This window comes from Peromyscus maniculatus, chromosome 3 (genome assembly GCF_049852395.1).
Source record: "Peromyscus maniculatus bairdii isolate BWxNUB_F1_BW_parent chromosome 3, HU_Pman_BW_mat_3.1, whole genome shotgun sequence".
NCBI lineage: Eukaryota > Metazoa > Chordata > Mammalia > Rodentia > Cricetidae > Peromyscus > Peromyscus maniculatus.
Genome location: NC_134854.1, coordinates 115,339,054 through 115,353,417, shown reverse-complemented (window position 1 = coordinate 115,353,417; position 14,364 = coordinate 115,339,054). Strand labels below are relative to the sequence as shown.

At 43.6% G+C, this 14,364-nt stretch overlaps 1 long non-coding RNA gene across 12 annotated transcripts in view; it reads right to left on the bottom strand.

Moving 5' to 3' along the window:
* LOC107399835 (uncharacterized) overlaps window positions 1-14,364 on the bottom strand; it is a 356,785-nt gene that overhangs the window by 222,355 nt on the left and 120,066 nt on the right. For all 12 annotated transcript variants that reach the window (XR_013050028.1, XR_013050030.1, XR_013050031.1 and 9 more), the window contains exon 2: window positions 5,820-6,106. This is a non-coding gene — a long non-coding RNA (uncharacterized LOC107399835). The remainder of the gene's footprint in view (window positions 1-5,819; window positions 6,107-14,364) is intronic.

Below are 14,364 nucleotides of genomic sequence, written 5' to 3'. Positions count from 1 at the left end.
TGATTTAGTTCAACTGAAATCACTTGCAGGCTTTTTCAATGAACTAAGGAGCCAGCCAAGTCCCGGGCCTTCTGATGATGCGAGCATTTGCATTTCTAGTGAATTCTCATGTGCAGCTTTGGACTACTCTGTTCCGAGAGAGCCTCTTCCCCAAACCAAAGAACTGTCTGGAACCCCCACCGCTTGTGTGTAAACGGGGAGAGAGAGGGACACCGGGGTCAGCGAGCACTGCTCCAGAATTCCCAGAAGACCTGAGGGTTTCTTTGCCTGCAAGGACTGGTAGTGAAATTTTACTGTTGGTTTTGGGAGCAATTAATACTGAAGCTGTCCAGTGGGCGGAAATGGGAAACCACAGCTCGAGGCTGAGCGGAGGGAACCCAGGATTTTATGGTGTTTCTGTCCCCTCAGTGCCCCTATTCACAGGCGGGTAAGGGCCTGAGGCAAGAGCGTTGAGAAACACTAGTTCTTTTGTTGTGGAAGTGAGGAGGGTGTCCGATTTGCAGGGAAATAATGTTTTCCCAGTTCCTCCTCCAATTCTGAGGCTGCCTCTGCTGACTACAGCTGAGTTTGTATTGTTTGTCTCAAGGTGCTTCTGCGGACCTCAGCGCCCAGCCAAGAACTAGGAGGGATAAGCAGGAATCCTAGCTGGGAATGACAGGAGCAAGGCCAGGCCAGGCTCTGTGGATGCAGCTGGGACAGATGAGAGCCTTGGGAAATCCTTCCACTTCTAATTCAATTTCTATGCTCAGTTCTTATTTTCCAGGATGGAAAAAAATCTCGACTCGGAAAGGTCAGCCTCCAATTGTTGAATCTCCCTCTCAGACCACACCCACCGACTCCCACAAACCCCTGCAGCTCTGAAGGTCATGTCAGCCCAAGAACTGAGGAATAGGAAGCCCACTCTTCTTTCCACCAGGTTCTTTTACCAGTTGTCAGCCATCAGCCGTGTTAAGATTCCTGCCCGGTCCCCGCGAACCCGCCATTATTGGCATGGAGGGTAGCGAAGAGAGGGCATTGGCTCCTAGAGACCGGGAAAGGAGATGAAATCAAGACACTGAGGTTCTGTGTTTCATCTCCGAGCTCATTTGTGTCACCATTCCTTGTTGCTCTGCAGACATCTTGTGGGACTTTCTCAAAATCTACTTGGCAGTCCCCTTAGCTACTAGACCATTATGGTCCCAAAGGCACTTAGTTCAGGGTTTTCTTTGTCCTACTGTTGACCAAATAGGAAGAGCCTGGCAATTATCTAGAAGACAAATACTGCGGGAGACAGCACAACCCTGACTCCTTTTCACCGGGGACTGAGACCGTTACTACCAAGGTTATGGAGGTCCACACTTTCTTTCCAGAGAGGTATTATTTTTGTCATCATGTCTATTTCACACGAGAACACAATTAGGGGAGATGGCCTCAACAGAAGAAGCTGATTAAGTTCACAGATTTATTGCAAAACCATTTGGGAGTTGTGGAAAATGAGTTTCACTGCTAAGCTTTAAGAAAGAAAAAAAAAAAAAAACAGCAAGCTGCACCTTGAATTATACATCTACAACAGATCATAAACTACCCATAGTCTTCCACGTAATTTACTCATCTCAAGAGAGATGCTGAATGCTTCTTCCAGGCTCTTAGTACCTTCCCAAGAGTTCCGTGATTTTATGGGATGTGTGTGTGTGTGGGGGGGTGCGGTGGAGGGTTGGTTCTAACCCTACAGGAGGGTTGGGCAGACAGTGGCGTACTGCCAGGACACATGTCACAATAGAAGACTGTACTTTGCAGAGCTTGCAAGCCAGTAGGAGAGTGAGCCTTGCTTTATTCTCGTCCCAGGAAAGCTGCTGTAAATAGGACTGATGTAAACGGAATCCATTTTCAACAGCAATGAAGATGTGCTTTTGACCCAGATGCCCAAGGTTCTGGAGAAACAATCAGAAGCCATCCTTCAAAATCCTTGCTTTAATGGAGGTCTCAAGACACACAGTTTCAGCTTTCATTTATTTAAGACAGTATCTTCCATGTTGTTTCTGACAGAACACTGGCTTCACCAGCTTCTTCAGAATATATGAGATTTTATGGTGATAAAGTTCAGTGGTGCTCCATGCGGTGTGCCCCTTCATTCAGAATCCTTAACAATTGAATAAAAGGGAACAGTTCATAAAACTCGACCTGAACTAAGCACTTTTGTACATTTTATCAAATCAAAGTTTCAAGAATATTGAGGTGAGCATTATCTCATTTCCCATAAGCAGAGGTTTGAGGGTTGGATTGGTTTATTGAAATGAACAGTTAAATTTGCAAGTTGGCTTCAAATCCTAAGTCTATAATCATCAACCACTAGGCTTATCTCATTTCTGATACTCTATCATGTGGTTGCTAATGTACCTTAATTCACCATTGCTTTGTTTTTCTTTTCTTTTTTTAAACACAGTTGAGTCCATTTCTAGCCCGACAGTAGATCATGTTTTGCTGATAGCTGCAGTTTTTTGGTCATAGAGCCCACCTGTTGTCACTTCAGGCAATAGCTTCCCCAGCATCGTGTTGTTCTCTTCCCATCTCCTAGGGCCTCCCTTCCCACAATCACTTCAAGCATGCTCTCTAGGATTCCCATCTGCATCTTTGTTGGGTACACAAAGATGTAAGGGAACAGGCTGGTGCTGGGTTTGTAATCTAGTAAAGCAAACTTGCTCGGCACAAGTAAAGGGTGTAAATCATGAAAAAAAAATGTTGTTCAATGTCTAATGTGCTGTGAGATTTACATTTCTTTCCTCTTCCTTTCTTCCTCCCTCTCCTCCTCCCCTTCTCTCCTCCTCCTTCTTCTATATAGCAGTAATTTAGAAATGCAAGAAGAACTGTTCTCTCTAAACAAGAACAATAGACCACTGAGCCTCCCTGTCTTGCTGCCTCCTGGTCATCATTCTGTAAGAGGTGCCAAGTTCAGGGCATCACTGATGCTGAGGGAGAGAAGGAGAGAGAGAGAGAGAGAGAGAGAGAGAGAGAGAGAGAGAGAGAGACAGAGAGAGACAGAGACACAGAGACAGAGACACAGAGAGAGACAGAGACAGAGACAGAGAGAGCAGCAATGACACAGGAAGAAACACCTGCAGCTGAAACACAGAGGCACAAGAGCCCACTGGCGGATGCATAGATGTGGGAACTCCTGTTTTATAATATGGAATTTGATATTTAGTTCTCATATTATCACGATCTTATGGTAAAACTATATAAGGGGAGAAAGAGGATTGGGGAGAGGCAAAGAGTGATTATGAATCCTTCAGTTAACCTCAAGTTAACTATTGACACATACACACATACATACATACATACACACACACATACATACACACACACATACACACACACACACATACACACACACACACACACACACACACACACACGGCAGTAGACACAGCTCTAACAGTAAAGTGTTTGCAACAGAAGCATGAGGAGCTGAGTTTACATCCCCCAGAACTCAATTTGAAAGCCTAGAATGTTAAGGCACACCTATAATTCCAGTCACGAGAGATAGGAAGATTTCTGGGGCTAGGCAGCCAGCCAGTCTTACCACAGTGATCTTCAGATTCTACAAGAGACCCTACCTCAAAACAATGAGGTGGGGGACAATTTTGGAAGATCCCTAATATCAATCTCTGGCCTCCACACACAAGCACATACATGTGCTCAAGCGTGTGCATGTGTGTGCATACACACACACACACACACCTACTTGGGAATCAGGCTGTCTGCTAATGACCTCTCCAGTGCAGACTTGCTCAGGAAATGGGACTTTTAAGGCAGGCGGAGTGAAGATTGCAAGTTATTGTCAGTGGCCCTGTTGTAGCAGGGGTAGAGCCCACAAAGAAGCATGGTGCGCTCAATTCTGTAACGCTTCACATGGCCCCTGACCTTTCCATTTCCCTTTACCTCAGTGAAGCTGGCTTCCGGGACAGACTTAGCTATCTAGGAACACATCTGTGACAGGATTAACTCTGCTTTTGCCCCTGCAGACTAATTTAATGAGCACCTAAATGGACTTAGCCCTTCCTTTCTCCATGGACCAAAGTCCCTGTACGGCTTGCTGCTGTTTGCCGAGGGTTTTTCTTGTAGCCTCTGCTGTTGATATGCTCCGTGGGTTTTCCCCTTGGACCTCCAGAACAGTCTTAGAAGGTGGAAACTATCATCAGTTGTGGTTTATGGATGAATACACCAGGTCTTGGGGAGAACTGGATGCTTAAGAACACTAATCTCTTCAAGCATGGCAGGGACCTTCAGCCCCGGCCCTGGCATCCTATGAGCCATACACTCCACAGTGAGCTCCCACCCCAGCCTCTGTGTTGCAGGATAACTGAACAGGAACACCCCTTACCATACCGCTTTCCTGGACAGATTAGGTATGTTCTGTTCCAGAAATGTAAATAGAAATGAAAAATGTTAGACCAATGTATTAAAAGTGAATTTGTGAATATTACTAACTGTAAGTGGGACCTCCTATGTTGCTGGAGGGGAAACCAGGAGATCATTTATTTCAGGAGAAACACTAATTATATGACTATAAATGCGTCTGGATATAATTGCCATGAATGTTGATGCTGCCTGAAACTCAAGCCAACTTAATCCAGTCAGATCACAGCTGACATATGACAACTTGCTGTTTCTCTGCCTTACAAAAACGCACGTGAAACTGCCTCTTTAGACATTTTAGTTCTTGAAATAACACATGCAATGAGGATTTTTCTAAATTGGGAGACAGGGCCGAGAATATTAGTTGTCACACGAAAGGCTTTTAAAGTAAGGTAGAAGCTGTTGGGCAATATAAGGTCTGGATGTTGTTCCATGGCACAGCAATTGCCCATCATGAAAGGCCCTGGGTTCAATTCCCAGCACCTCAAGAAACTATTGAGTAGTAGAAAGCAATGAGCTATCAAGCCACACAAGCAGGGGGAAAGTTATCCCGATGCCAAGTGAAAGATGCTTGTCTGAGTGACCATAGTGATGACTCCAACTCTATGACATTCGGGAACAGGTGAAAGCATTGGCACCTGCCTGGGGACAGTGGGAGGCGAGATGAGGGGTGAGCCGGTAGGACACATGAGACCTTCAGGTAGTGAAACTCCTCCACATGGTTCCATACAGTGCTAGGTATGTGTCATAACGCTGACCAAATCGGCAACGGGTACAATGCAGAGTAACCTCAGTAAACCGTGTACTTGTGATGTAATCTAATGTAATTAGTATAATAAAGTATTGGTGCTGCCTTCTCACTGGTTTAGCAAACCATAAGTGTAAATGATACCATTAGGGGAAATTAGAGGAAGGTGTTGGGGAAAAGGAGACAATTTGTTGTACTTTCTTTGTATTTTTAATATAAACACGAATTTACTAAAGGGATTGCGTTCCTAATTTTAAAAATTCGAAGTGAAGCTGAAGAGAAGCACACCACTTCTCAGCCCCACAGCATCCCTGTAGACGGCATGCCCCTTGTGGGGGTACAGGAGAATATTCTCAGGGCACTCTAACACCCTGGCACTTGGCTTGTGACACCCGTAGAGTATATGAAAGGTCAATTTAATCATCTCAGTGAGTTGGAAAAAACAACGCAGACTTTGTCCCCGGTAGAATTCACCCCTTGAGACCTTAGCGATGGCAGGAGATAAAACAATACTCTTTATCAGGGCAGATTAACTAGCAAAGACACGTTTTCTCTCCATTTATCCTATAGGCTTCCAAGGACAATGGGCCTTTTGTCCTTGTACCTGCTGTGAGGGCAAGAGCCAGGGCGGAGGCTGATGAGGGTTAGATGAGGTCATTTGCTTCAGATTTCTTACCTGCATCTCCCATGCTACATCCCGTTTCATGACATGCCTTCCATGAGCTTAGGATGCAGAGGGATGTGAGCAGGTCCCAGTCTGATAGGAGGAGGAAGAAGAAATGAAAATCCCAGCTGGTGAGAAATAGAACATGGCTGGAGCATGTTTCAGTTTCCAGGCAGGCTTCAGGCCCGGGTGCCTTGAAGGTCTTGCAGCTGCCTTGACCTCAGTGTCTAGCCTAGCACCAGGCATAGGGCAGGGGGCTCACCAGAGGCTCGGCAAGTGAACGGACCTTGAGGTCTTGTCTGTAAGAAAAGAACACAGAAAAAGAGTTCATCCACATCAACATCAGGTTTACCCAGCTGCTGCACTAACGTTTCTTGGCTCACAGTTTTACAGGCATGTGTGTGCTGATGTCCTTCGTTCTGAACCCTTGCTTGGAATGGGATCTGTCAGTTTTGACTTTCTCTTTGCCTTCCTGGGGAACAATGCTCCAATTTTACTTTGAAGCCACCAGCCGTTCCCCTCCTCTTAAAATGTGAAGGCTGAATTCAATACTTCTATTTCACCTAAGGGGATTGTGTCGGGCCAGCCAATCAGGGTGCTGTTTCCATTTTCTCAGAGAACAACACATAATTCACGCTGGACCCATGAAAATCCCCTCCTGGAAACTCACTGGATGGTTTGCAGCGTTCTCTCTGCTGATGACCTGGTAAGCCTAAAGTGTAAGGGCTAGGGGATGGCTCCATGGGGAAAGGCCTTACTGCTCAAGTAGGAGGATGTGAGTTAAATCTCTGGAATCCACATAAGTAGCAGGTGGGTGTGGTGTCCTGCCTGTAATCCTGCTGCTTGAGAGACACAGACGAGGAAACCAGGGCCCGCTGCCTCGCCAAACTAGCTGAAGCAGCAACTCTGGTACAATGGGGAGACTGTCTCAATGAATAAGTGGCGAGTGATGAGAGTGATTAACCAAGACTCCTAGCATCAGCTTAGAGTCTATCTACCTACACACACACACACACACACACACACACACACACACACGTAGACTAAGCTACCATGGGCTGGGGACTCTTTCAAAATAAAACCCAAACAGAAGGAAAGTGAGGTACAATTCGCAGAAGAACAGCCTCTGTGAAAATAGTGGAAGACTATGAACTGGCCAAGTCGGAAGTCAAGGGATTTACTGGATCTTACCATGAGACCAGCAGATTCTCAGCACTTGGGTTGCCTATGGTAATGGACCCATGGGCTCCTCTCCCTTGTGTTGAAGTCTCTATTGTTATCCCATGTAGTCCTGCCATTCTGGTTAGAAATCAATAGGAAAATTGGAATTCGCGTGGTTGTGCCCAAAGCCTCATCCATCTTTCCTGGTCCCTGTCACGCCTCTAAACAGACAAAGAACATCTGAAATGGAGTGCTGGAAGTGCTGCTCCTGAGTTCCAACAAAAGGCACATGTCACATCTTCATTGTTGAACATTCTACAGCATCTGCCATGGATGTGAAATTTCTAGTGGCTTAGAAGTTTGCATGTAGCGCAGTCCTGGCCAGAACCTGGCTCGCTTCGTGAGGACAGGGCCCTGTGCCAATGGCCCTCCTCCCGCTCTGTGCTCCATTTCAGAGTGGAGGGGAGCTCAAGAGTGATGGAAGTCTGGATTCAGAAATGACCTCAATCCATGGGTGAGGCAAAAAGAGGGAGAAACATTGGCTTCACTACACTTCCATCACTCACCTGTATAGAAAGCTGCATGCACCAAGTACTACTGTAGCATTCAGGGTGCTTATGGCCCTCCTGGGTCTTCATTTCACTGTCCTTCACAATGCTTTGTGGTAGGTCCTGCTATAATCCCTGCTTTACAGTACAAGGAATATACCCAGGAAACTTAGAAAAATCGACCCTGATTCCCGAGTGAGATTCAAACGAAGTAGCATGAGCCAGGCTTTCAACCACAGCCTGACCTTGCCTTTTTTGGCAGCAGAGACTGAAACTGTGCATCTATCATTAGCTTAAGAATTGTGACAACTTGGGTTGTTCCTAGAAGTTAGTCTCAACATCAGTAAACTTGATGGGAGAGCTGGGAGAGAGAGAGAGAGAGAGAGAGAGAGAGAGAGAGAGAGAGAGAGAGAGAGAGAGAGAGATGTGATTTCTATCAAGTTCAAGAGCCAGGCTCTGAGCATCTTTTCCAGTGCATACCTCTTGCTTTGGAAAATGTACATCTTGCTCCACACACCCACCTGTTCAGCAGGCACCATCAGTGTAGATACAACAGATATATCTCCAAACAAGTTCCTGATCACTTAGCAAGCATCCACTGTCTTGAAAATGCCCCCCTCTCTCACCAAGTTTTATGGGTCATTCTACCATTCAGAAATCAGAGTAAGTATGTGGTCTTATAGAGAGTGCAGGACCCCTCTCCATCTGAGGAGCCAGCATCCATTCTAGTGAGTCAAGCCTCTGCACTTTCACTTAAGTATTTGAATGTGAACTCTTCATTAGCCTGACCCTCAGCACAGATAATGGCAACATCCTGGTGAATTTTAGGTCCCACCTTAATTATTAACGTGGTTATCTCAAGGTAAGAAGTAGACTGTTCCCAAGACAATGACAGGGAGGCCAGGGGGAAGGAAGGCATGCTCTAGTGATCAGGATTCAAGGCTCTAAGGAAGTCTTTTCGTCTTCTTCCTACAAGGGACCCTCATAGAGGACTTAAGCCATCTGATTGTCTTCCTCTTGCAAGATATGTCTTCCTCTCTCACCTTCCCATTTGCTTTATGGAGTGGCACAGCCATCCCACCGACCACGGTCCTGGTGTAACAAGTGGAAAATATGGAGCACAAAGATCTCCAACCACAGGGACATTCAGGGTGATGCTTCTTTTGGAGTTCACAGATGGCAGAATAATATATTATCTGTGTAGGTGGCTAGATATAAAAAGTCCAAATATAAAATGTATAGATATATAGAGCCCCAGTTGCAAAGATACAGAAAGGAATTGTTAATGGCGAGAGGACTTCACGCATAGAACCTCCAGTCTGATGCTCCTGCACAGTTCTGGCAGGTGAGCAAATCAATTTACTCACAGCACCAGCCATCTAAAATAACTGTTTGCAGAGGACTGACCTTGGCTGGTACAATATGTATCCTTCTGCAGTAAGAAGGAAGAACATTCTGTAAGATTTACTGATAAACAAATTCCCAAACATGACTGAATATCAACATTCATATCTCATCCACCAAAAGCACTCTTCTGTAGAACAAAAATTGATTTCAATGTAGTTACAACTTTCTTATGTACTATTTGAAACACAGGGAACCATGCAGTATTTGAAGAAAACAAAGGAAAAGCCCACGAACTCTCACACTCTGCCTTTCTTTAGTATCTCCTTCTTAGTTTCTAGGTGTTAGGCTTCACTCATCCATTCCTTATTCCAGCTCCTTCTCGAGATTGTTGGCATTTCCACAGCACCCTATGGTCTTCTTCTCCTAGTCCTCATTGCATTTGTAACAATTTGGATAGTACCCCGCTACAACGTGTAATGCCCTGGAGAGCTGATGCTGTATTATTAGTACAGTCAGATCCCCCAGGCCTGGCAGAGTCTGTAGCTTCATAATAAGTATCATTGAGTAATGACTACATGAATAAACACCACCATCGAGTCCTAGGTGTTTATAGAGGTGTGTTTTGTCATTAGAATATATACAAAGAACACCTAAGAAGACACAAAGTCATCAAACACATCACACATTTTTGACTTCACGAGACCCTCCTCCCAACTTGACTTCCTGTTCCTTTGAGCACGTTCTCACCTGTGCTGTAACGAAAGGAAACCTCTGTTCCACATTATACGAGTTAGTTACTATGACAAGTGCATCACTGCATTTTTTCTCACGGGGTTTGGGGGGGACCACAAAGGAGTGGGGGCTGGCTTACTTCTAAAGGTTCTGTGTCTTTAAAATGATGTAGCCTGTCTTACTTAGTTTTTTGTTAACTGGACATGAGCTAGAGTCATTTGAGGAAAGGAACTTCGACTGAGAAAACACCCCACCAGATTAGCCTTTGAGGAAGCCGGTGATACATTTTCCTGATTGATAATTGATGAAGAAGGTCCCAGCCCAATGTCGGTGATAATCCTCCACTGGGCTGCTGGTCCTGGGTGCTATAAGAAGGAAAGATGAGCAAGCCATGAGGAGCAAGCCAGTCAGCAGCATTCTTCTTTGTCCTCTGTATCCATTTGTGACTCCAGGTTTCTGCCCTGCTAACTTCCTGCTGTGACTTGCCTCAGAGATGGACTGTTACCTGAAAGTGTAGGATGAAATGAACCCTTTCTCTCCCAAGTTGCTTTTGGTCCTGGTGTTCTATAACAGCAGTAGAAACCCTGGCTAAGACATAGTCTGTAAGGAATCAGTCATACAGATGGCATCCTAAAATTCAGCATGACCACACAATTTTTAAGTGTTCTGGTGACTTCAAAATGTATTACAAATTTCCTCACGCCTTTCATTGCAAAAGATGAAACTTAACTTCCCTGTCCTTGAAAGTTGGCAGGACTCACTTGAGCCCATATAAAAAATGTCTCCCTGAGGCCATCAATGTGCATAGGTCAAATGCAGAGAGAGCTTACCGTTTTCTCTCTGGACAACCCATTCACCAGGCATGTACTGACAAAGATTTGAGGTCATGGAATCTTCACTTATCATCTGAATATCAGAGCCCAAGCACATCTCTAGACCCCTGACCCACGGAAACTAAGGGGGAGAACAAAGGATCATTTCTATATTAAGCCCGTAAGTTTGGGGGTTATTTTCTTTCTTTCTTTTATTGAGACAGGGTTTCTCTGTATAGTTTTGATGCCTGTCCTAGATCTCGCTTTGTAGACCAGGCTGCCTCAAACTCACAGAGATCCGCCTGACTTTGCCTCCCAAGTGCTGGCATTAAAGGTGTGCGCCACCACACACCTATGGTTATTTCTTACAAAGCAACAGATATCATATGGGGTGACCTTATTCATGTCTGGGTCTCTTATTGCATTGGAATAATAATGTTTTCAATAAGCTAGAAACACAGAATACAGATTGACTTAATAAATGAACTTCGAGTTGGATACAATTTTCCTGGCAGTTCAGAAAAATAGTGAGAAGAAAGGGGCTCATTACCTCCAACTTGGGGTTTCAGAAGAGCTATTTTAAAAAGCATTGGCCATGACTATACTCATGAAGCAAGCAGCCACTGTGTTTAAACAAAATAACCTTGGCTTCTACATTTAGCAAACATGTGCAGTTCAAATCTTTGCTTTGCTTTTATCTATTCTCTGATTCCATTTTATCTATTTTATCTGTCTGCTCTGCTCTTATCTATTCCCTAATTCCATTTGACTTGTATCAATATTTGTATCTACCTCTACATTAGACATCCGCATGCCATTCTAATAAGTCAACACTAGAGAGCTGTGGTTAGTTTTCCTTTGAAAGAATCTCAAGTTTGAGAATCAATGGGGAAGGACCTAGTGAAGGAGACCGTAGTGAGTAAAGTGTTGGATAGTTTCCTTATGATGAAAAGTGAACTGTGCCTCGCTACCGGGGACTCTGTAGTCACCGCACATGCTAGGGACCCAAGGTTGTAGTAGACCGAGTCCTACAGCTGCTTGCCAGGGATAAACACCTTCTCTCAGCCCTTTTCCCTCCCTTTGGGACTTTCCAGATCCCACCCAGGGAACGTTCAGCTATCGTACATGACAGAGCCCTGCCAGCTGTCTGACTAGAACCTTCCATTGTTCCATCCAGCCTTGAGCCACCAGACCAGTCCACACTGCCAGGCTCCTTGACTAGACTGAAGGAAGGCCCTGGTCTGTAGCAGGGAAACAGAAGACCTGGATAGACAAACAGAGGAAACCAGGATCCCAATGCTGTGATGAGTCAACCTCATCCTGAATACTGTAAACACCTCTGCCTAAAGAAGGTGAGTTAAAGAAAAAACAAAAGAAACCTCAATGAACAAATTGACTCCAGATGTGCAAATCCCAACACAGAGATAAAAACAACATTAAAAGAATAAAATTTCATCTCAAAAAAAAAAATCCTATAGTCATGGTCAATAATGAAAAAAACATGGAAGAAGAAATTATAGATAAAATAATTCAAAAGAGTAATTATAAATATGGTCAAACAACTTGAATGGTTTTGATATGGGAAATATCACCCATAGTCTCAGGGATTTGAATACTTGGTCCCCAATTGTTGGTGGTATTTGGGGTGGTTTAAGGCAGTGGTTCTCAACCTGTGGATCATGATCCCTGTAACAAATCTCTATCTCCAAAAATATTTGCATTACAATTTATAAAAGTTTTATGATTGGGGATCACCACAACATGAGGAGCTGTATTAAAGGGTCGCAGTGTTAGGAAGGTGGAGAACCACTGGTTTAAGGGGTGTAGCCTTGCTGGAGAAATTATATCACTGGAGTTAAGCTTTGAGAATTTAAGAACCATGTTATTCCCAGCTTGTTCTCTCTGTTTTGTGCTTGTGATTCAATGTTCTAATGCTGTGAAGAGATGCCATGATCATGGTAACTTTCAGAAAATAAAGCATTTAATTGGGGGCTTGCTTATAGTTTCAGAGCTTTGGTCCATTGTCATCATGGCAGGGAACATGGCAGCATGCAGGCAGACATAGTGTTGAAGAAGCAGTTGAGAGTTCTACATATAGATCCACAGGCAGCAGGAAGAAAGAGACTCTGGGCCTGACTTGAGCTTTTGAAACCCCAAAGCTCACCCCAGTAACACACTTTCTTCAACAAGGCCATACACACTCTAGCAAAGCCATGTCTCCCAATCCCTCCCAAGTAGTGCCACTACCTCATGACTAAGCATTCAAATATTTGAGCAATGGGGGCCATTCTTATTCAAACCACCATATAAATATTGCTGAAATTAAATACTCAATAAATCAATAAAATAATCACAGTGGAAAGTCTCACCAATAACATGGATAATGTCAAAAATAAGAGTCAGGAACAAAAGATAAAGTAGAGGAAAATGTTCATTTGGTAAATATTGAGGAACTTTTTTAAAGATGTGAAAGGAACATGGGAGAGTTTTGGAATGCCATAAAAAGTCCTAACTTCTAAATTATGATCCTAGAAGGAGAAGAAAACAATAGCAGAGGCATAGAAAATATCTATGGTAAAAACATAGAAGAAAATTACTAAAACCTAGAGAAAGAGATGCCTATCCAGGTAAAGGAGGCCCACAGAACACCAATTCTCCACAACAAATAATAGATAAAATATTAAAGATACAGAATAAAAAAACAGTATTGGAAGATTCAAGAGAGAAAGATTAAGTCATTTATAAAAACAGGCCCATTAGAATAACACCTAACTATTTAATACAAACTATTAAAGTCAGAAGGGACTGAAAAGATGTAGTCCAAGTCCTGAAAGACCATAATTCTCAACATGGACTATTATACTCAGCAAAACTATCACTTAAAATTGAAGGAGAAATAAAAATTTTTCACACAAAAACAGAGTAAAGGAATGTATGATTACATAGCCAGTGCTACAGAGGCTTCTAGAAGGAATGCTCCATTCTGAAGAAAAGGGCAAGCATACTGAAGCGGTCACAAGGAACAAAAGCACAATGACAGGACAGGTAATCAGGAGAGATCTGAGCCCCTTCCACTACATGGTATAGGACCTCTTGGAATCTGAAACTAGAGCACTAGCTAGAGTCACTCAGCCCCAGCCTACAACCCCGCTTACTCATGCATCAGAAACCCCACTCACTGTGCCTATCTGGGGCCACTTGGAGTCTAAACCTGATGTCTGAAACAGAATCTCAGGTATGAATTTCCAGAGCCAGATTACCTACCCACCCAAATGTCAGTCACCCCACCACCACTGGGCTTCAAGACCATGTGGAACAAGTCCTGAAACCAGAGTTAGAGTTATACAGAGCCAGGCCTCTGATGGAAGAGATATTAAAAGCTGGAAGAGAAAAAGACCAAGTTGTATGTAAAAACAGGCTTATCAGAATAATGCCTAATTTCTCAATGGAGAATATGAATTCTAGAAGGACCAAGATTAATGCTTTACAAGTTCTGGAAGACCACAGGTGCTAGCACCAGACTACTATACCTAGAAAAGCTATCAGTTATAATTGACAGAGATAGAAAAACTTTCCATGAAAAAAAGAGATTTAAAGAATAAACTTAAAACAGTTATATGAAGGATAATAGAAGGGAATGCTTCAGTCAGAAGTGAATATTAAACACACCCAAAAAGACACATAAGCAACACCTGAACTGTTACCAAAAATAAGTCTAAGAAAACAATACCATAAAAATAACAGGAATTAGTAAATGCTGTTCAAGAATAACTGTCAATTAATAGTAGTCTGAATTCCACAATAAAAAGACACAGATTAACAGACTGGATTAGAAAGCAGGATCCATCTTTCTGCAGCCTCCACAAAATACATCTCGCAATCAAGGGCAGAAACTACCTTAAGGTAAAAGAATGGGGAAAGGTATTCTAAGCAAGTAGGACTAAGAAACAAGCAGGC